Below are 22694 nucleotides of genomic sequence, written 5' to 3' on the forward strand. Positions count from 1 at the left end.
AGCAAAGGTGGACTAAGAGTGCTATTCCACATTACACCCCAGAGAAGAAAGTGTGGAGTCCCGTTTACCTGTAAAGCGTGCTAAATAAGTGCCAAACACACTTACCAAGGAGACAAAAGTTCAAGTGCATCTCCTATTACAAAGTTACGTCAAAGTGCTTCCTTAGATTACCTAAGAGATCAAAAGCACAACAGCCGAACATTATAATTTTGCATCTCAATCCCATAAAAACCAATTTGTAACAAAACATGTGCCAGGGACCTCACCAGTAGGCCACTCCAACTTTAACCACCCACCCATTGCCTTGCTAGTGCGGCCAATGACAATACCTATGCAACTACCAATCATAACACTTGTACAAGTGTGACTATTTCAAGCCCCCAAGGCTATAAAAATGGCACGGATGTCAGGAGTTTATCATTTTTAATGTATATTGAATTAATAAACAGCTGTTCTGCTCATCTCTAAATTACACAGACAGAGCCACCATGTGGCAGGCGGTCATAGTGCCAGTGTGCACAATTAGGTGCCAGTGTGGAGCACCGGAAACCACCTGCTCAAATTAAGCACTGGTGCTGAGGTAACAGGGGAGAGGGACATTGGTTAAAGGAGAGATGTGAAAGATGAATAGGGGTACTGGAGAGGTGTAAGATACAAATAGACAAAAATTTGAATGGAGAGATTTGAGGTGAATGAGAAGTGCAGGTGGGCACGGGAGGTGACAGGGCCAGAGAGGCCATGAGATAAATGCGAGAGACTGTTAGAGATGAGGGCAGTGAAAAGACAGAATGGCAAGAGGTAATTAAGGGTGAAGTGAGAAGTTGAATGGGGAGAGTTCAGAAGTTGTAAAAAGGGGTGAAAGAAAATGGTCTGCAAAGTGAGAGAGGGATCCGGGATTGGGAGAGGAGAGGGGAGAGGGATAGAAAGGAGAGGTGAGAGGAAAGCAGCATTGATACATTTCTTAACTCTGCACAAGACCGCCAGGGTTTTAAGGGACCCCTGTTGCTCCCGGCCAGGGCCAGTTGAGCTTCTAATGTGGCAGCGCGTATTCCTGTGGAGTGGAAGGCCCATCACAAAGGTTGACTACACATCTTTCTGATGTTAATTGCTGTATTTTGGTTATAAACTGGTACTGATGGGGTGAAATCTTTCCTCAGTGTTACTGTGTACAAACAATGTCAAAATAATGAAGCAATTCTATCCCAAAATAATGCGGCATCACATAAAATTATTTACATTTTCTTCCCACACAATTTAGTCAAGCCTGTCATGTAATGTGGTCCTCACCTGCCTCATAATTCCAGTAGCCCTGCCTACAGGTTTAGAAATGTTTGTCAGGAGGGGGTCCTTACGACTGAAAATGTTGACAGGGGGGTCTCGGCCCCCAAAAGTTTGAAGGCCTCTGCCATACAACGACCACCCCGCATTGTAAGCTATAGGCAAGAAGCCCACATAAATACACAGAAGATAGTTGGCTGCCCAAGCAAATAGCACTCAAGTACAAGCTTCAAAATAAAGTCCAAGTTTCAGACCTGAGTATATTCTTCTTGTTTTTATTCCAGGTGTACAAAATAGCGTTCCATGATATCCACTCTTCTTAACAGAATAAGTTCAAGCCATAGATCATGCCAACACATGTTTCGTCCATCCAGTTGTAAGCCATGGACTTCATCAGGACTAGAACAAAGAAATTAACCTGATTACATTACTGCATTGGGTTGTATACATGCAGGGTAAGTTACATCCTTAACCCATGTAAGGTATACCTCTAGTGCAGCAGAAAATGGAACAAGTGATACAAGTAAGAATATTAAAAGAGGGCTAGAAGCGGGGCAACTCGCTCCTACCCTAAATGTCCCAAGAAGTAACAAAATATCAGTAGAAATAGAAGCCATAAAGAGGCTCACCTAAAAGAAAAAGTGTACTCTCAAGAGTGAAAGAGCAAAGGTGGACTAAGAGTGCTGTTCCACATTACACCCCAGAGAAGAAAGTGTAGAGTCTCGTTTACCTATAAAGCGTGCTAAGTAAGTGCCAAATACACTTACCAAGGAGACAAAAGTTCAAGTGCATCTCCTATTACAAAGTTACGTCAAAGAGCTTCCTTAGATTACCAAAGAGATCAAAACCACAACAGCCGAACGTTCTAATTTTGCATCTCAATCCCATAAAAACTGACATTAATTGTAGAACAAAGTTATTTAGCACTCGTGAAGACATGTTGGCCTAAATAGAGCCATCCTACTAGTATATATCAAAGTAGTTAGAGCGAGACAGAAGAAAAAAGGAAGATATACATAATGCATTCCTAAAATCTTAAAACGTGTCAACTCATCTGTTAGGAACACGTAAGTCCAAGATCAATATTGCAAGTTAAAAGTGGTCACAATCAGCGATGAGTAGTGTGAATGCAGAGTGATCGCTGTGAGTGCAGGGTGAGCGGGTGAATGATGTGAGTGCATGGTGATCAGTGTGAGTGCATTGTGATCGTTGTGAGTGCAGGGTGAGCGTGAAAGTGAAGTGTGAGAATGAGAAGTGAGTTCTCTGAATGCAGGGTGCATTCCCAGACACTTGAAGTAACTCAGCATATTATTGACGGCGGCGTAGGGTTTCAGATATAAGTTAAACTATTGCTATTATGGCATTAATCAGGGATCGAGGGTCTAGGAAATAAATAATATGCTGATCCGGCAACACACTTCCAGTCCTATGGTTAGGGTTGCCTGCTCATTATTTTGATGTCTCAGACGGTACAAAAATAAGCAGTCACCTAAAGCTGTATTTTTCAGCACTCATCTGTGCATACTTCGAACAGCAAATATAAATAGAAAGCCCTTTTAATTGTGTTCTAGGCCTGCCTCAATGATCCATGACTGATAATTAAAGGGAACAAAGACAGAAAAGTGACATTAGGAATGAATGCATATGGTTTTATTTACAATCCTATTTAGTGTCAAGAGGAGGCCTTTGCAGGCTCTTTAAACATCAAATGGCTGGTATTTTTCTTTTGGCAACCCTACTTTATATTTCTTTTCATGAAATGCATTCTCACACTACTGCAGTAAATGTAAAATGCCTATTCCTTACATTTGTAGAGTGGGGGCCCAGGGGGTACTGGAACCACAGGGACAGATATCCCTGACGTCCTCTAGCGCGTCCCGACACTCAGATGGCGGATTTCGCGAGCGCTATGGGCCTGGCGGTCGTGTGGCGCGCCCTGCAACCAGACTCGACTTATTATACCTATTACTCCAATGCCCACAGGAATATGTCCCGCATAGATTACTTTCTCACACACCTAGCAGATATCGGACTTTTTAGGCATCCGCATGGTCTACCGAGAGGTATTTTGGATCATTTACCCGTGTGGATGGAGCTTACCTATAGCAATACACGGCATCGTAGTAATATTGTCATTAGTCCCTGGTTGCTCAAAATTCCACACATAAAAGAGGAGCTACTCACGCAGACAGACCACTATTTTAATGAAAACGTCAGGTCCGTAGACTCTGCCCAGATACTATGGGAAGCCTATAAGGCGGTCCTGAAAGGGGGGGCCGTGGCGCTAAAAGTGGGATATATCAAGAAACAAACTCAACAGCTTTCACAATTGGAAAGTGAACTCCTGAGGCTGGAGGAATTAAATGCCTCCTTGCCCACCGAGGACACCATGCATTAACTAACTGTTAACTAGAATACAAAACCCTGGCGGGGGAGAAGACTCGGGCAAGAATGCTACAAACGCAACATAGGATTTATGAGATGGGAGACAGGGCCGGGAAATTGTTAGCCTGGCTGAAAAGAAGGGAGCTAGGATACCGTTGGGTCCCCACTCTGACCACTGATGGGGAGGTACAGATTTCGGATCCGCAGGATATTGCGGAGACATTTGCTAATCACCTAGAAAAAGTTTATGCCTCCTCAACTAAATATACGGCTGAGGACTCCCGTCAACTGTTCGTAGACATGCGTCTACCTACCATTTCAGAGCCAGATAGGACCATCAGGGAAGGAGACATAACTGATGAAGAAATATGCAAAGCCATTTATAGTATTCAGTCTGGGAAGGTGATGGGCCCAATGGGGTCCCTATTGAGTTTCTTAAGTCCATGGCCCAAAAAGTTGCGCCTCACCTTAATAATATGTACACTGAAAGCCTGGAGAGGGGAGTTCTGCCGGAGGATCAGCGCCTGGCTTCTATTGTTGTCATCCGGAAGCCGGGTAAACCCGCTAACAGTTGCTGTTCTCATTGATTAATGTCGAGGCTAAGGTATTGGCGAAACTCCTGGCTTCCCGACTGGTGTCAGTGATTCCCTCGTTGGTCCATGCTGACCAGTCTGGTTTTTTGCCAGGGAGGAATACGGCTCTAAACATCCGCCGTATTCATAATGTCCTGGAGCACCAATCCTCCATAGCGGAGGATGCGGTGGTGCTCTCTTTAGATGCCTCCATGGCATTCGACTCAATAGAATGGCCATATCTCTTTGAAGTGCTGAGCCGTCTAGGGTTTGGCCTGAGGTTCCTGGGGTGGATCAGGATCCTTAATACGGATTTGCAGACCCAGGTCAAGGTTAACAATCGCACTTCCCGAATGTTCCCATTGGGAATAGGCACCAGACAGGGTTGCCATTTGTCCCCCTTGCTTTTCTCTTTAATCCTTGAGCCACTGGCGTCCTGGGTGAGAGGGGACATCTCCATTAGGTGGTCTCAGTGGTTTTCGATACTGAGGGGTCTATGTTACATCGGATCCCCAACTCTTCTGTGATAGGAGCCTAGCCGCCCCCCTGGACAGGCTGCGTAGGGATGTTAAATACTGGAGATCCCTCCCGCTTTCTCTGCTGGGTAGAGCCGCCCTGTTTAAAATGTTGGCTCTTCCGAGATTTCTGTATATCCTCCAAAACTGCCCGTATAGGGTCCCTGACTCCTATTTTAAAAGTATTGAAAGTGAGGTCCGTGTGTTGTTATGGAAATAGGGGAGCACCCCGCATAGCGTTGCAAAAACTTACTAAAGGGTGGTATGATGGTGGGATAGCGCTTCCGGACATACGACTTTACTACTGGGCCTCCCAGCTAGTGGCTGTAAACCACTGGCTGTACCGTTCTCCGATGGGCCCAGTGTATATGCTGGATAGATATCAGATGGGAGAGAGGGGTGTCTAGGAGCTTTATACACGAAGGTCCGAAAGAGAAGGTACTTGGGCCCTACCGCACAGACGGTCGGAACTTGGCATCAGGTAACTAAACGCCTGGGCTGGTCCGGGGTGCTGACTCAGGCCACACTCCTATGGTCTACTCAAAAACTCGGGCTCCTGAGTCATCAACCGTGCTTTGACAAGTGGGACACAATCGGAGTTTCCACCATAGTTCATTTAATCAAGAAGGGTAAAATCCTTTGTTTAGGGAACTACAACAGAAATACGAATTGTACCCGAAGGAGGTTTTTCGATACCTGCAAATTCATCATGCACTTATGACAGCACTCCCAGACCTCAGTAACATACCGGAATCGTCCCACCTCGAGGATCGGCTGCTTTCAGATTCTATTCCAGACAAAGCTTTATCACTAACGGATCGAAAACTCTGTAACAATTTATCGGACTCCATCCAGGCCCTACAAGATAGGTGGCAGGCTGACATTGGGCAAAATGAGGACGGGGACTGGCAGACAGCACTGATGTCTACGAGGGAGGCTGCCATTACTCTTCACTTTCAATTAATTCAACTAAACATTCTTCACAGAACGTACCTCACGGGGTAACCTTAGCGAAAATAGGAATGAGACAAAATGCTTTATGTCTACGTGGCTGTCAGTTAGAGGCAACTTTCTATCATACTATATGGGAGTGTCCGATCCTCCGCCATATATGGGATGGGGCTACGACACATATGCAGGATGCAACAGGGAAACAGAAAACACTGACACCCCCGCTGGGGTTTCTGAACATTTGGGAAGCAACCGATCTCACGGAAGTAGAACAGCAATTTGCCACACTAGGGTACACATTAGTTAAAAGGGCGATAGCAATGCAATGGGGGGCAGCGGAAAGGCCATCAACTGGGAGCTGGGCGGCTGAAATGGATAAATAGATGATTGCAGAAAAAGAGGTATTTAAATCCAGAGGCTTCCCTAAAAAATGGGTTAAAAAATGGGCGGGGTGGAATGCACATAAAGGTGACCTATGTACATCTCCCACAGTTGAAATGGAAATGTTAAGACACAATGGACATCTCTCCGAATCGCTAGATTGAGTGTTGGTAAACTGTTGTGTCATGGCCACAAGATACTGTTCCCCGCAATTTACTTTGGGCGAAATTATCTGCATCGGGCATTCCAAACCACCTCTGAGATATGATTATATTGTTATATTCTAATACGTGGGTCCAGGTTAAGGTGGGGGATGGCAGCTGTAAAACTAGCCGATTCAAAACGTATAGTGGTCTCAAACAAGGTTGTGTCTTAGCCCCTTGACTTTTTAATCTTTCTATGACTGATTTACAGTCACATTTCAAAAATGTTAATGCTCATTTGCCTAACAGTGCAGGACAAAATATAAAATATCTACAGTACGCAGATGACACCATACTGTTAAGTCATACTCCCATAGGTTTACGAAGATTAATAGATTCTTTCAACAACTATATATTAGCCAATGGTTTATTGATGTACACCAAAAAAACTGAAATTATGACGATTGGTTCAACTAAATCCGACATGAAAGTTTGGAATATTAATGGTTTAAAGACTGAAACTGTAAAGTTTTATAAATATTTAGGAATTACATTTGACAACAGATTGTCTTTTAAACAGCACTTTCTTAACCTAAAAGCGAAAGCTACGGCACTGTCTTTTGCTTTTAGAAAGCTGAGAGACACACTGGTATGTCCGAACCATGAACACTTACTTAAGGTAATGAATGTGAAGCTTTTCAATCCCAGGCCTATGAGTCAGTTATTTTTCAATGAAAAGACTCAAAAATTCTTGACAATCTATAGGTAAAAAATTTCAAATCGGTTTTCAGGTTCCCAAAGAACATCGGGCATGCCAACGTCAGATTGGAATTTGGTCTGAAAAAACAATCTTTTATAAGACAATCTGAATTTTTTAAATCTTTATATTCCTTCTTTTGTTCAGACCCCGGCACACTTGCAAATTTTTGTTGGCAGGAAATTATTGAATATGAGCACACTGAGGGTTGGAGATCGTATTTAATGGAGAGCCTAAATAACTTTAAGTCTCAGCCTTTTGAAGATGTAGCTAGAAATAAAGCCGTGTTCAGACAGACACTTAACTAATCAGCTAATTTCCTGATGGTTCTATTGAATAAGGATGAGCTTGCCAAAAAAAGCCAAATTGGAGCCACAATTTTATCTTATTTCCCCATCTAAAATTACTTATAAGAGACAAATTTTTGTTGCTACGATTTGGGAGATATCCCACAAAGGAGGGAAGCCCCCCCCCCCATGGGTACAAACTTGGCACTCAAACAATTGTAGGTTATGCGGCTCTCCTAATGAATTACTGCTGCATATTTTATCCATTGATCCTCAACTGCTAGAAGAGAGGAAAGCCCTATTAAAAACTTTCTTTAAAGAAAACGGTGTGAGGACATGTCGTCAAGCAATTACTACTTGCCTCTCTGGGAAATCGGCTCAGTTGACCACACAGTGTGTAAAGTTTATTCTTATTGCAGAATTTTTTTTTACCTTAGAGAATGCCACCTGAAGTTAGGGACTTGTGATAACCAATAATCGGTCTGTTCAACGATGTTGTCCCAAAGATGTCATTATACCTTCATAAGCTTCTCTGAAAAGGTTTGCACAGTGGCACTTTAAGCAATTCTTGGGAAACTTGGAGAAAGGCTCCATTTAAAAAGGAACCGCACAGTGGCACTTTACCTATGGTTTTTTTTCTATAATGACTTTTTTAATTTCTAATTTTAAAATACGGGGCAGTGTAGGCAATTCTTATAAAATTTCTTAGATATGTTAACTATTAGTTTTAAAAATTAATTTAGCGTCATCTTTTGCGAATTGTGTGAAATTTCTGATTTATAATATTAGAAATGAAATGTCAACCGAGAAGGTTGGCATCCTTGTAACGTTTATATATAAAGGCACTTTGCAATGGCACTTTAAATTACGATCTGGAGAAAAACTCCTCAAAATGCTGCTTAAGTATGGTGTGTTTACCGAATTGAAATATAACGTATCCTCAATATTATTTTACATTTTACAGAGTCTTGTTGTGTCTATGTACAATTTATTTGTTTTTTTATAAATATTTCCTGTTTGTAATGATTTTTATTAATCAGCAATAAAGTATTTTGCTCTTTCTTACTCCTCCTTATACCAGGGACAACTCTCAACTAGAGAACACCAAGAGCGATATTTACAAGGGTTCTCCTTTCCAAACCTGGACCCCATACACAAGAATTAGAAGATCCCATGACACCTAAAGAGGCACGCGTAGGTTCTCAGTGTCATTTTCAAAGCATATTGCGAGTTGTTGTTGGAACCCCTGGCCAGGGCCTTCATCTCATTTCTGTTTACCTAGTCAGTTACCCCAACCATGATGGAGTCGGTGGTCGTGCTCCTTTTGAAGACTGGCATGGATCCCATGACCTGTTCCTCATTCAGACCTATTGCGATGCTAAACTTCGATGTGAAAAACTCCACCTCTATTTTAGTCTCTCATCTGCATACAATATGGCTGCACTTTTGTCGAGTTGTCAGTCTGGATTTGTCAAGAATAGACAGGCCCAGAATAATGAGGGACTGGTAGTCAATGTTAACATAGCAGAGCGGGCCATGACCATCCTTCTCTCACTCGATGCGGATAAGGCCTTTGATAGAGTGGACTGGCAAAACCTTCAAACTGTACTTATGGGAACTAGATTTGGCCCCCATATGATAACATACTTGTTGCCAACTATGCTGTCTCAGTGGCACACATCAAAGTCAATGGTGCCTGCTCCTCCCCAGTCCCTCTCAGCAAGAGAGCTAGACAGGGGTGCTTCCATTCTCTTTGATATTCACATTAACTGTGGAACCTCTGGCTCACTGCCTTGAAACTAACCCTAATATTCAGGGGATTGAGGAGGATGTGGCGCAGTAAAAAATGGCCCTGTTTGCTGACGATGTGTTGTGCTTCCTGATGTGTCCCAACACATCCCTCCCATAACTCCTAGATGAACTAAAGCAATTTGAAGAACCCTAAGGGTTTCGTATCAATTGTGTGAAATCTAAAGGCATGGGAGTGGCTGACCCAACAAACAGTTTGCATTGCTTGCTTTCCACGTCGGACCTTGCATGGACGATTACTTCGATATAGTGCCTGGGTATATTCCTTACCAGTTTGATTAGCAGCCTTTACAACTGCAATGTCCCTCCTGTGGTCGAGGCTCTGTTTAAGGATATCTATTGCAGATTGGAAATTTCTTGGCTAGTCCGAATAAAAAGCATCAAAATTAACTTTCTTGCCAGATTGCTATATGTGGCAGACACCCTCCCATTGTGGTTTTCCAATGAAACCTAAATCATATACAAAAACAGTTACTTCAATTCATGTGGAAGAATGGTACTCCAAGGGTGTCCAGAATTTCGTTATGTAAAAGAACATTAGAGGGAGGATTGGGACTTCTCAACATCGCCCAGTACATCCACGCCTCACAACTGCAATCTGCTCTGAACTGGCACCATCTCCCTTATGCCAAACCTTGGGTGATGTTTGAGCAGAGTTGTTCTCCCATCCCCCTCCACTATGTCTTGTTGATAAGACTCAGAGACTGCTTCCCTCATCTAGTGATGCCCCTCTATGCCATGTCCATGCTATTGAGATATTGGGATAAGATTAATAAAATTCATATAACAACTACATACTACTCTCCACTATCACCCATTGTAAAACCCCAGGGAGTCAACCAGGCATATCAGATAAACACATTGACAATTGGAGAGGGGGTGTCCCCACTTCTGGGTGACCTCTACCACAAATGAGGACATAATCGGTAGGCCAACCTGCAACCAGCTCTTTCAGTTGCCTAGATCCAATGAGGTTAGACTTAATCAATTACTCCAATTGGCGAACATTGAGTCCGCCAACACCAAAGGTAGTAGAGCTAAAACACTTTTAGAATAGCTCTTTACCCAAGGCTCCATGAGGAAAGGTATCACTCAGCACTATGCTACTAGGCATGCTCACACAAACACAGCAACACAACTATAAATTAAAATGGGAACAGGATCTTGGCAAACCAATTGCAGAAGACTTGCAACATAAAGCTAACATATATAAAATCCTCACCAGTTGTACTTTATACCGGTAAGACTACACGCTATGTTTAGAACGCCTAACATCTGTTGGACAGGCTGTGGAGTCCAAGGCTCATATTTATATATGTGGTGGCAATGTACACACGAGCAGGGATTCTGGGAAGAGGTCCTTCGGCAGACCCGCTCAGTTTGCGCAATGAACCTGCAATTAGATCCACTAGTCTTGCTGCCGGGGAGTCCAGAGAAGATCAGGTGTACCCATATACTACCCATGGAGGTAAAGTACTAACTACTGTAATTCTACCGCCTCAACTTACGATTGCCCGCACTTGGAGGAACCCACGTCCTCCGTGTCTTACCATGTGGTGGTCCAAGGCCTGGCACATCCAGGCCATGGACCGGCTGACCACTATAATAACTGATAGAATATATAACTTTGACAGAATCTGGGTTCCCTTTAAAACTTAAACTAAGAGGAAGAGGGAACGGATTAACTGGCCAATGTTATGTCAGATACCTTACCTGGGGGGCCTCTGGGCACCTGAAAGTAACACTGATGAAAAAAGCCCATTGTAAGTCCAACTTTATCCCACGTTTATAATTTGTTGTTAACTGACTGTCCTTTTGCAATAATGTTTTTAGTACAGAACTATGTATTATGCCCTGTATCGTCTGTAGGGCAATGATGCTATGCTTTTGTTATCTAATTACCATAGGTTGCAACACTTTAAGGGCTTTTAAGACGTGTGCGGGTAAATCAAATGCCTGCCTGTGTTGTTAGTTATTAGAAAATTGGTGTTCCAGGTACTTGCTTTTGTGGTGGTTTTGACATCAAATACTAGGCACTCCTGACTTTTCTTTAATACAGGTTCCATTTTCGGAATGCTACCAATGTTTGGTTACACATATGTGGGTCATTCCTGTAGCAACTTGCATATTACATTTGACCGAAATTGTGATTTGTTAAGGTTTCCTATTTCTACTGGTACATTGTACAGTGAGGAGTTTGTGATGCTTACAGAATATATTCTCTGAGGTGTATTGGCAATAAAGGTACCAGCTCAATGGATGTTAATTCTTCTCATGTATATTCTGATTCCCTGAGTGAGGGATGTCAGCATGGTGGCTGGTGGAATCAACAATAAACTCTCTGAGTTAGCTAACATCACCAAGGTAGGGTAGTTCAGGGTTCAACTTGGCAGGCTCATTTTCTAGACTCTGGGGGAGGTGTGGTGTTCAAATGCGTAGCTCAGGGTTTTGGAACTGTGAGGCACACAAATTTGGAGATACGGAATTTTCCCTGTGATCCAGTGCACTTTACTGTACCTTAATTGTCTAGTGGAGTCATCCATCGGGTTGTGCCACTGGTCATATGGACCTTTGATTATCAACTAAAAGTGTATAAAAGAAGCTACCATTAACATAAAATTTCAATTACATTGAAACCAATTTGGGTCCATAAAACAACATAGTGGATGGTGTCCAAACCATGAAAGGTTTATTAATAAAATTTAGCCGAGTAACAACTCAATCAATCAGTAAGTCAATTTATCATAAAAGCATATATCATTGTAATTATGCAATCTGAATTTGTATATTATGAAGAAAAAGATTAAAAATATAACAAGATTCAAAGCACAGAACAGGAAATAGATTGATCCCATAAATGAACTTCTGTGATCTAAAAAAGGCATTGAAAGTGGCAAGGAAAGTCAAGAGAAATGTGTAAGCATCAGATTAATCAAGTTAAGGTTCAGGGACATAGGCACAGATGTTCAAGCACAAAGCTCCACACCACAGGTAGGAGAAATCAGCAGAGTTCGGAAAAGGTCTTCCCTCAGCAAAGTCAGAACAGGATCTATTAAACTATTTTGAAAGAAACACAATTAAATCATAAAATAGAAGTCTCTGGAAGCTTTGGCCCAAAAACTACCTCTGGTTGGACCAATCGGAGTACAACGTCTCCTGGGAGTAGGACAACTCCCCACGTTCTCACTGGACAAAGAAGCACACAGCTTCATTGCCTTCAGAGTACCAAATGTCTGGTCTACTTTGTACAGGAGGCTCTATCCCATCCCTAGGTACAACAAGTCCATGATCAAGTTTCAATTAAGTCTTCCTAATCTAACAGTTTCTCAGCATACACAAAAGACTATTCTATCTAACGAGCAGTGATAAGACAGCTGCAGAGAATAGAAAACATGAAACTTATAGTGCATTTTATAAACAGACAATTTGAGTGTCTTGGGCCTAGGCACAGTCAGGCTAACGCTAATAAAATGGCAGTCAAATGAGTACAGTTAACGTAAGCAATACCTTGATTATAGTTCGATTATATAAAAGTGACTTCTGCTACACTTAAGTATAGCCATTTGCTAGCACTCTGATTAATATGTTGCACACTGATTAACATTTTTATTACAATAATAAATATTTTGATGAACAAATGTATGGAGCACTAAATTAAGTTGCCCCACCTGTTTTTTTGTTTGTGTTGTGCGACCGTGCCTGCCTCGGCCTGGCCGGGTGCCGCGCCTGCAGCACGGCAATAATTCAGGTGAAATGGGTAGTGGGTTGGGCCATGGCAGGGTTGGCTCCGTAGCAGAAGAAGAAAGGGCTCACTTACCAGGAGAACGTTAGCTTGCTTGGGTGGGCTACCCTCTAGACACTCTTCTCTCTGTAGGCGATACAGTTCTGCAGGACGACCGCATCACATGTCACCAAGGAACAGGGCTGTTCCTCCCAAAAGGCATTGGGAGTAGGGAACGAGAGTTCTCAATCTAAGATGGCAAATAGGGATCAATGATCTGCTATTTTTCCTCCAAACCATAATGGAGAATCTAAGTTTGCGGGATAGCTTCTTGCCTACCCACTATATAAGGCAGATTTTCTCACTTTTGGAAAGTGTTTCTCCATCGTATTCATTAACCTTGGTTATTCTTTCCAGGTATTTTCAGGAATTGTGTTCTTCTCAGCAAGCAAGTCCTTCACTGTCTCTCAATCAACTTCATCCACCTCTGCACCTTAAAGCTTTGAGTCCTAGCCATTCTATCTGAGGTGTTATGCTAGCTGGCTTTTTCCTCACTGTGGCTCATTTTTGGAGGCACTTGCTGCTAGGCGCTTCCTAGTAGTTTGTTAAGGTTGCTGTTATACTTGTACCTTGTACAGTGAGGAGCTTGTAATACTTACAAAATATATTCTCTGTGGTGTATTGGAAATAATGGTACTAGTTCAATGAATATTGGCTACTGGAAGTGATTGCCCTTACCTCTGGTACTCAAAAACTAAGAAGACCTGACCAGAAAGGTTTCACCGGCTCAACAGACTTAGCAGACTTCAGCGCACGCAAACCCTTACCTCTGAAGAAGAGATGGATCCGATGCAAGGAGTGCGACTGGACCCCAATCAATTGGTAACTCGGACCATCCAGCAATAAAAACAGGAGATACAACAATTGCAAGATGAAAACTTGACTTTAAGACATGCCCTAATGGCTAGAGTGTCAGATCTTCCAACCGTCTATTCAACTGCTCTGTGCCTTTCCTGTGATCCGGTTGACCTAAAGGAGTTTTTGCAGTACATAGCAGTCTGCTTCACCTTTCAGTCTCCTCAGTTTACACAAGACCGCTCCAAGGTGGGGTATTTCATCAGCACCTTGCCTAGGACAGCCTTAGCTTGGGCTGCACCTTTTGTCATGTCTAATGACCCCATTGTTACTAATTACTCGAACTTTTGGGTGATATTCAAGAAGATGTTTGAATGACCTGACTTAGAATTCTTTGCCAAGTAACCCCTTTGCGACATACACCATGGACACTGTGATGTTCTAACCTACATTATGAGGTTCAGCCGACTCGACTCGCTGCTGAAACCACTTAGGTAAAGAGATAACTCTGTTTCACAGGGGTTTTAATGAGAAAATTAAGGGGGAGCTTGCCCATTCTGTTCACCGCTCAACCTTTCCTGATCTAGTGGACTTAGTGCTGCTTATAGAACACCACCTGCCTGAATGAGTATCTAAATAAATGGAGATCTCAAAGTACTCCTGTAGGGAGAATTTCGCAGATTTCCTTCAAGAGGTTGGAAGGTTATCCAGAAGTATCTCTGGCAAGTACCAGGAAGGAACCAATGCAAATTGGAAAAGACAAAAGGGCCTTATGTGGGCGGAAAAGGCACACTGTCAAAAGAATAGGCTCTGGATGCACTGTGATTCTCCTGAGCACTGGGTCTGTTCTTGTCCAATCTACCCCTAGAGGCCTTTGAGAAATGTTAAGGTCCCCCCTTTGCAAAAGGAGAAAAGACGTTGATACATCAAATTCCCTTTACAGGAGTTTCCAGAGATTCACAATCAGCACTGTTTTTCTTACAGACTTGATAAGATTATCTGATATAACAAAGTTTGAAGCTTTGGTGCTCTTGGGTTGTGGTGCCAGTGGACTTTACATGGATGATAAATGAACCACACAGAGAAAGATTCCCCAAACTGGCAAAGAGTCTTCCGAACAGGGGCAGATGGTGGATGGAATGCCATTGGTTTCTGGCCTAGTCGAAGAAATGATTGCCCCATCCATATCTAATATGACAAGGACCACACAACCTGTATGTGAGTTGGATAACCAAGACAATGTTTGTCTCCTACCAACTCTACAATGAGAACCACTATTCTTTTGAGGATTATTCTAAAATGTCCTAAAAATGTCCTAAAATCGGGTCTTAGGTAAGCCTAAGGGTGTGAGTCCTTTCCGGCCCACTACTGGCAATACTCTGACATTTTCGAGAAACCTAATGAGCTGTCCCTACCTCACAGGGATAATAATTGTGCCATACCTTTGGAACCAGGTGCTACAGTACATTTTGGTAGGACCTATTACTTATCGTAAGCCAAAAAGGAGGTCCATGAGAACCTATAGTATGATTTATTAACAAGATCTTCCTTGCCTGCTGGGCAATCTATGATTTTGTTCCCAAAATGTCTAACAAACTAAGGACATGTATAGACTTTAGGGGATTAAATAGGAAAAGCATCAAGGACTGCTACTCGCGTCACCTCAATAAGGACATTTTGAAATATTTCAAGGGAACCAAGGTGTTCACTAAACTGTCTCTTTAGGTGCTCAGCTGCTCCTTCAGATCTAGGCCGGAGATGAATAGAGGACAGCCCTGGTCACTTCAAGTCCAAAGGTCATGCCCTTTGGATTATGTAATGGGCAGCAATGTTTTACTTAACCAATGCTTAACCAACTTGTGGTTGTGTACTTAGACAACATTTTGATCTATTCCCAGGTTATCGTAACTTATTATCAGCAGGTTAAGCAAGTTCTAGCTTGATTACGACAAAAAAACGTCAAGACAGGTATAAACTCTTCTGATTCCTCCTGAACTCTGGTATATGAGTTCCCCTGACTTTATTGCATCCTTGCCTCCTCCCTAAGGGTTATAAGTAATCATGGTCACTGTGGACACCTTTTAGAAAATTGCCCGTTTTATTGCCTTAAGAAACATACCATACCCCAAGACAAAGGCGCAGGCCTTTTGGTAAGACATATTTTGGTTACAGGGCCTCCCTCAAGTTATAGTTTCCATTCAAAGATCACATAATATATCACACTTCTTGAAGGCTTTTGGCAAGATTCTCCAAAATCCATTAACAGTGCTTTGCCTTCTGGCTATCATCCGCAAGCAAACGGTCTGACAGAGCAAGTTAACCAGAGTTTGGAACAGAATTTATGTTGTTTCTGTAACTCCACTCAGAATAACCAGTCCTTATACCTGGCTTTAGCTCAATTCTCTCATAAGAATACGATCCACTGTGTGAATTTCTGACTGGCATAAATAAGGGTGTTTTTGCAGTGAATATACATTGGTGGGTAAAAATACCTTTTTGAATAGGCCCCAATATCTTTCAGCCTGTCACACAACAGTGGCCAGGTCATCTCATCCATATCATTGTCATTTTTACTCACCGTTTGGTCATAATTAGCAATAAAGTAAACATTCTGAGAGGATCATATAGAGACATCTATGACCTAGTCAGTCAATATTGCTACTGTTGGCAGGCCTCATTACGACTGCCGGATCATGACCTGAGTGATGTAGAGATCTAACCTCTTTCACTTTATTGCTATGAGTTGTGATGCATTTGACAGCCTCCACAGGAGTTGCACATAGATTCCACTTTTCATTACACACAATGTTGAGTCGTACAGAACAGGGGAGACATGAACCCCCACTTTAGCAGCTGCATCAGGGTTGGGGTTCTTTATGTGTCTTTACTCTCAGCAAATCAGCAAACAGATGCTCATAATTAATGCTAAAGAAAGGTGGATTAATAGAAAAGGGAAAGAGGGATAGAAGGTTGAAATTAAGAATGGGTGAAAAAAGGTAGGAAGAGTGACAGGACGCGTGAGTGAGGGATGGATAGGTAGATGGATGGGTGAAAGGATGGCACAGTAAATGGAAATCTGGGTGGATGGATGGCAAAAAGGATCAATAGAAGGATAAAAGGCTTTATTGATGGATGTGTAGGTCAAATGATGAATGAATGGATGGATAGTTGTATGCATGGATGCAAACATACATGGTGGACATTGAAAAGGATGGATGGAATGGAGAAAGATTGAATGATGGATTAAAGAATGAATAGATGACAGAATGTAAAGATAAAATGGTGGATATCAGTGGGTTGATGGAAAGGTGGAAGGATGGAAGGATAGAGGCTTGGATGGGAAAAACAAAGGAGCTCTTCTAGGGCGAAGTGGGGTTGCTTCCTTTGCTTTCTTGATGACATCAGGGTTTTGGTTGAAAGTGGAGGTATTTTAATTTTCTGGCTACTCCATTAGAGCTAAGTGCAGCATGGCATATTGAACATCCAATGCATGCAATTGTTTCTTGACCTCTACAAAGACTCGTCTGGTTTCTGGTTTCCTGTTACTTGACAGGGTGGCACCTTGGCATTTCATTCCACTATTTTTCTTGGCCAACCTGAGGGCCACATCACAATCCCTATAATTTAAAAACCTTGCAATGATAGGTCTGGGTGGGGCACCTGAAGGTGGCCTCAGGACCAGAGTGAGCTGCGCTCTTTCTACGGCATACGCTTTGGAGAAATGTGAGCACCCTGAAGATCCTCAAGCAAAGGGATGCTGAGATAGCTAAAACATTTGCTTCATATTATGGTTCCTTACAAAGGTCTAGCTTGCAAACAGAAATAGCTGAACTCATAGAGTTCCTAGATGACTTAGTGATGTCAACACTGACACAGAAGGACGCTGTCACCTTGATGTGGAACTATTGCGACCAGAGATGGGATAGGTGATATCACAACTACAATATGGGAAGGCAACCTATCCTAACAGTCTACCTGCAGAATTGTTCAAGAATCTCACCTCTAAAATAACAGGATACTTTCTGAAGTTGTGTCTGGTTGCAGGGATGGCAGGCACAGGTCTTGCCTCCCATGTTTCAGAATAACAATAATCTTAGTTATAACTAAAGCAGATGGGCCTGGAGACCAATGTGCTTCACACAAGCCAATATCTCTATTCAATATTGAATCTAAAATACTGGGAAATGTGCCGCTCAGAACTTTCTGTAGAGTGACCAATGAATTAACTCATTCCAATCATCAGGCCTACGCCATCGATGGTGATTCTTAACGTGAGAAGATTACATAAGTGCATGAGCTACTCATATAAAGTATAAGAACTGATAGTAGCCCTGTCAATCAAAAAGAAAAAGCATTTCCATTCCTTCGAATGACTGCTTATGATGGCGGTGTTGACAAAAATTAAAAGTGTCCAGGAGGTGCAGATCATGTGTGTCATTACTATATTGTGTCCTGTTGGCCACTCTTAGAGTAAATGGGGTATTGTCAAGTGCCTATCTGTTGCAAAGAGGGATGGGTCAGGGATGCTGCCTGTTGGTGTTGCTTTCACGATGGAGTCGATGGCCTTTTGGATTCAGCGGGCCGACGGAGGGTCTTTGATGGTCCACATCTTGGGATAACCATATCTATCTGGTCATAGATTAAATATTGTCGTATCCCACCATCAGTTGAATGCTTGTAATAGTTCGGATTTTTGACAAATAGGAATATTTGTTACCAAGACAAAACAAACGTCCTAGCATGAAACTTGTTAAGGGTCCTCAACTCATTGGGGCGTGGCCGAGCCGAGCTGCAAGATGGCCGCCGTGTAACGGGGCTCTGCCGGCCGAACGCCTAAATCCGTCAGTTCATCCGTTTTACGCCGACATCCTGTCCCGACAAAGCTGAGGCGGAGGGTGCCCGGACGTAGAGGCATCGATCCCTGCAATCCGGACCGAAATCGGTGGCGGCGATCCGGAGCGGCTCTCCCTTGAAGCCCAGGCGGTGGCTCTCCTGACTCCCGGCCGGGGATCCCAGCTACGCAAGTCCCGTGTCGCGGGCCAGAACACGACGTGCAAAGGCCGCGGCTGCCGGGGGGGGGACGAATCCTGCTGTCCCTGGCGCCCCGGACGGCCCGGGGGGCCCTAATCTGCGGCGATCTCCCCGCCTCCTGACAATCTGCGCGAGCACTGACGGGACGGCCCTGGGGCTGCGAGAGCGACGCCAATCCTGCTACCCTCGACGGTGACCCGGGTGGTGGAGTGCGCCTTCCTTCAGCCTCCGCCCGGTGCATAACTATCGAACTACGGAGTATCCAGGGACTGCGGAGTGTGTGCCCGCTGTACGGCCGCCCCAACTGCTGGTCACTAGTTGTGTGCCCATTTGGAGGGCCTGTCCCGGCCTCGGACCCGCACTTGGTGAGAGCTGCAGGCCTGCTGGGCCCGACTGTGCGTTGTAGATTCCCGCTGGCGACGCAGACGGCCGGGCGGCCTTGGGAGGGAGCAGATTGGGCATGGTGGGCCCGTGACTTTGTCCGGACTCGAAGGCCTGTGCATACTCTGATGGGCCCATTTTTCCTACCCACCCTCCCGCTGAGACTCTGATGGTGTGACCCCTTTGCTGCGCCATGGGGAAGACGGATGCTAAGCAGAGGAAGCTCCAGTTTGGGAAGCACATGGCTCAGGACACTGAAACTGTCCCAGCGTCCCAGACGGTGGTCCCTGAAACGCAGTTGGAGCCGACGCAGGACGCCGAAGATGTCAAGAGCATGTTTCGGGAGTTGAAGGGCTGCCTAAAGGAGATAGACGGCAAGTTGGACTCCATGGCCAGGCGACTGGACGGAATATCGCACAAGGTGGATCAACACGAAGAACGGCTGGCGGCGGTAGAGGCGCGGGTTGCCGACTGTGAAGAGAGTAGCGGTGATACCCGGGAGCAGCTGCTGCGCATGGACAATGTCCTGGAGGTGATAAAGAGTCGCAACGAAGATTTGGAAGCCCGCTCTCGCAGAAATAACGTGAGAATTATTGGTATTGCGGAATCCACGAACATTGGCACTATGGAGCACTTCGTTGAAGGGATGTTCCGCGACCTGTTTGGTGAGGCCCTGTCGGCCATGTTCCTGGTTGAGAGGGCACATCGCACTCTGGGGCCGCGGCCGGTGCCGGGGGCGCAGCCGCACCCGATCCTTGCCAGGATCCTCAACTATCGAGACAGAGACACGATCCTACGGCTGGCACGTGAAAGAGGTGAGCTAACATTCCAAAACATGCCAATATCACTGTTTCCCGACTTCACCCAGGCTGTGCAGGCCGCCAGGCGTGAATTCCTCCCGGCGAAGCGGATCTTCCAGAAAGTGGGGACAAAATATGCGATGTTATATCCTGCTAAGTTAAGGGTCCACCACGGGGGGAAACCGATGGTCTTCACGGCTGCGACGGAAGCACTCAAATTTGCGAGGCAGGCGGAGCGGACGCTGAGAGACAAACGCCGCATGACCAGCTTAGTGACGTTGAGTAACTAGGCCTACATTCTATGTACTCGTTGAACTGGAACGTATAGAGACGCCGGACAGCTTGGTTGTACCGTATCACTTGTTGCTCTATTACGGAGACTCTGAACTTATAGAGTGTCGTGGCTGTCGTGGGGAACGGAGAGGTCAAGGGATACGAGGTTCGGGGACTACTCTTGAACATTGACAGAGAACTTGTGAGGGGATCGGTGTTGGGCTTACCCCGCCGCAGGCAGATAGTGTATATGTTAATGGGCGGTAATGTTCGGCCACCCTGTCGCCTTTTGGACAGGGGAGTATGCCGGTGACCCACGCCCTCACAGGGATGATTCCCGTAATTTCACTGATGCAATATAGTAGTTGGGTGGGGTGGGGGGGGGGGGGCGAGTGTCTCAACCTGATTGGGGGGTTGGAGTGGGTGGTGAGGGGATTTGGTTAATGTTGTTTGGTTTTCTTACACTGCACTATTTGAATGTAATACTACAGGATGATGTGGCCCTGCCGCTGACCGCTGCCATGTTCTTCTTGCTGTTACGAAATTCAGAGCGAGAGCTCTTCCTGCGGACCACATGCGCGCTGCCGCTACTGAACCCATTGCTGCGTAGGAAACACCACCGCACACATACCTGACCGCGCTGCGTTGTTTTACTTGGAATATTCGTGGTCTGAATGACCATCGCAAGATCAGATTGACCCATGCATATCTGACACGACACCAAGTTGACATCTGTTTCCTTCAGGAAACACATTTGCCCCAAGTAGCCGGGGTGAGGCTTCGACATGCTAGATGGGGCGAAATACACACGTCCGGCTACTCCAGCTACTCCCGGGGAGTGGCCATTTTAATACGGCGAGGCCTACCCTGGCAAACATATCGGGTGCATGCCGACACTGAGGGACGCTACATAATACTGCGGGGGAAGCTTTTTCACATGCCAATGACACTAGTCAACATATATGGCCCAAACTCGGACGACCCTGATTTCTTCCGACACGTCTGGCACAAGACACAGTCGCTGGGAGAGGGCGCATGCATGTGGGGCGGCGACTTCAATGCGGTAATCTCGCAGGAACTAGACAGGGAGGGAGCGGCCCGCGTGCATCACCCGCATGTGGCTGACCTCCTCCGTGGCCTAATGACGGACTATCAGCTATTAGATTCGTGGCGCGTTCTGCACCCCGAGCTGCGGGAGGGCACCTGCTTCACCCCACACAGGGGAGCTTGGTCCAGGTTGGATTTTTGGCTTTTAACCCCACAGGTACATGCATGGGTGTCGGACGTCGCGCACAGGGCGCGCACCCTTTCTGACCACTCGCCAGTGAAACTGATGCTACGCGTGCCACAGCCATATGTGGCGCCCTTCGCGTGGCGCTTACCAGCACAGGCCCTGACCGATCCGGTGTTTCGGGAAGATATATACCAACGCGTTACGGAATATTTTGAACAGAACACTGGCTCTGTTACGTCGGAAGGCACCCTGTGGGACGCTTTCAAGGTGGTAATACGAGGTCACTGCATCGCGGGGCAGGCCGCGGTGCTGAAGACCATCAGGGGAACGCTGAAGCGGCTGGAAGACAGCCTGCATGCTCTGGAGGTGCAGTACTGTTCGGACCTATCGGCGTCAACTCTGGCGGAAACACGCACCAAGCTCACGGAATACCAGGCTGAAGCCGATAGGGAGCTTAAGTTTCTGACTAAACAGGCGGTGGCCCGCAGATATGGCGAGGGGGACCGACCGGGCAAGACGCTCGCTCTGCTGCTGCGTTCGCAGCGGCCATCCCCCTTCATCTCCTCAGTGGCGACACCTGGGGGCGGGCATGCGTATACTCCTCCAACTATTCTAGATACGTTTCGGACTTTTTATAAAGAATTGTACCGCACCCGGGGTGCGCCGCCGCTGTCGGAGCTGTCGGGATACTTCGATACGATCCAGCTCATTTGGTTCAATGCACACCAAAAGGGGTACTTTGATCGCCCCTTTGAGATAGACGACGTTAAAGAGGCGATAGGCGCATTGGCGGCCGGGAAAGCGCCGGGACCGGACGGGTTACCGGCACAATTCTATAAGGAATATGCGGATCTGCTGGCCCCCAAACTACTAGCAGTATTTACTGAGGCCGTTGAAGCGGGTGTGCTCCCGGAATCGATGAGAGAGGCGGTCATTATCGCCCTCTTAAAACCGGATAAAGACGCGCAACACTGCGATTCCTATAGGCCGCTGTCCTTAATTAATACGGATGCAAAGATTTTCGCGAAAATGCTAGCATTGCAGTTGCAACCGGTACTGCCACTCATGATACGGCCTGACCAATCGGGCTTTGTGCCGGGCCGCTCTACGTCTCACAATCTTCGAACTTTATTTGGGGTGCTACACTACTTAGCCCCGCATGTACAAGCCGTAGCGGTGCTGTTGGATGCAACAAAAGCGTTCGACTCCCTGGAGTGGGGATTCCTGTTTCCCTTGCTGCAGCGAATGGGTATGAGTGAGGCATTCATTGGCTATATTCGCTTGTTGTATACCAACATCACTGCCCGGGTACGGGTTAACG

The 22694-nt window shown here is 45.3% G+C and overlaps 1 long non-coding RNA gene across 1 annotated transcript in view; it reads right to left on the reverse strand.

The window, feature by feature from the left end:
• Positions 1 to 1532: 1532 nt before the first annotated feature.
• The window catches only part of LOC146783859 (uncharacterized), a 55214-nt gene continuing 34052 nt past the window's right edge, over positions 1533 to 22694 (reverse strand). The window contains exon 3 of the long non-coding RNA XR_014970390.1: positions 1533 to 1677. This is a non-coding gene — a long non-coding RNA (uncharacterized LOC146783859). The remainder of the gene's footprint in view (positions 1678 to 22694) is intronic.

The sequence above is a fragment of the Triturus cristatus genome, chromosome 11, assembly GCF_964204655.1.
Source record: "Triturus cristatus chromosome 11, aTriCri1.1, whole genome shotgun sequence".
Classification (NCBI taxonomy): domain Eukaryota; kingdom Metazoa; phylum Chordata; class Amphibia; order Caudata; family Salamandridae; genus Triturus; species Triturus cristatus.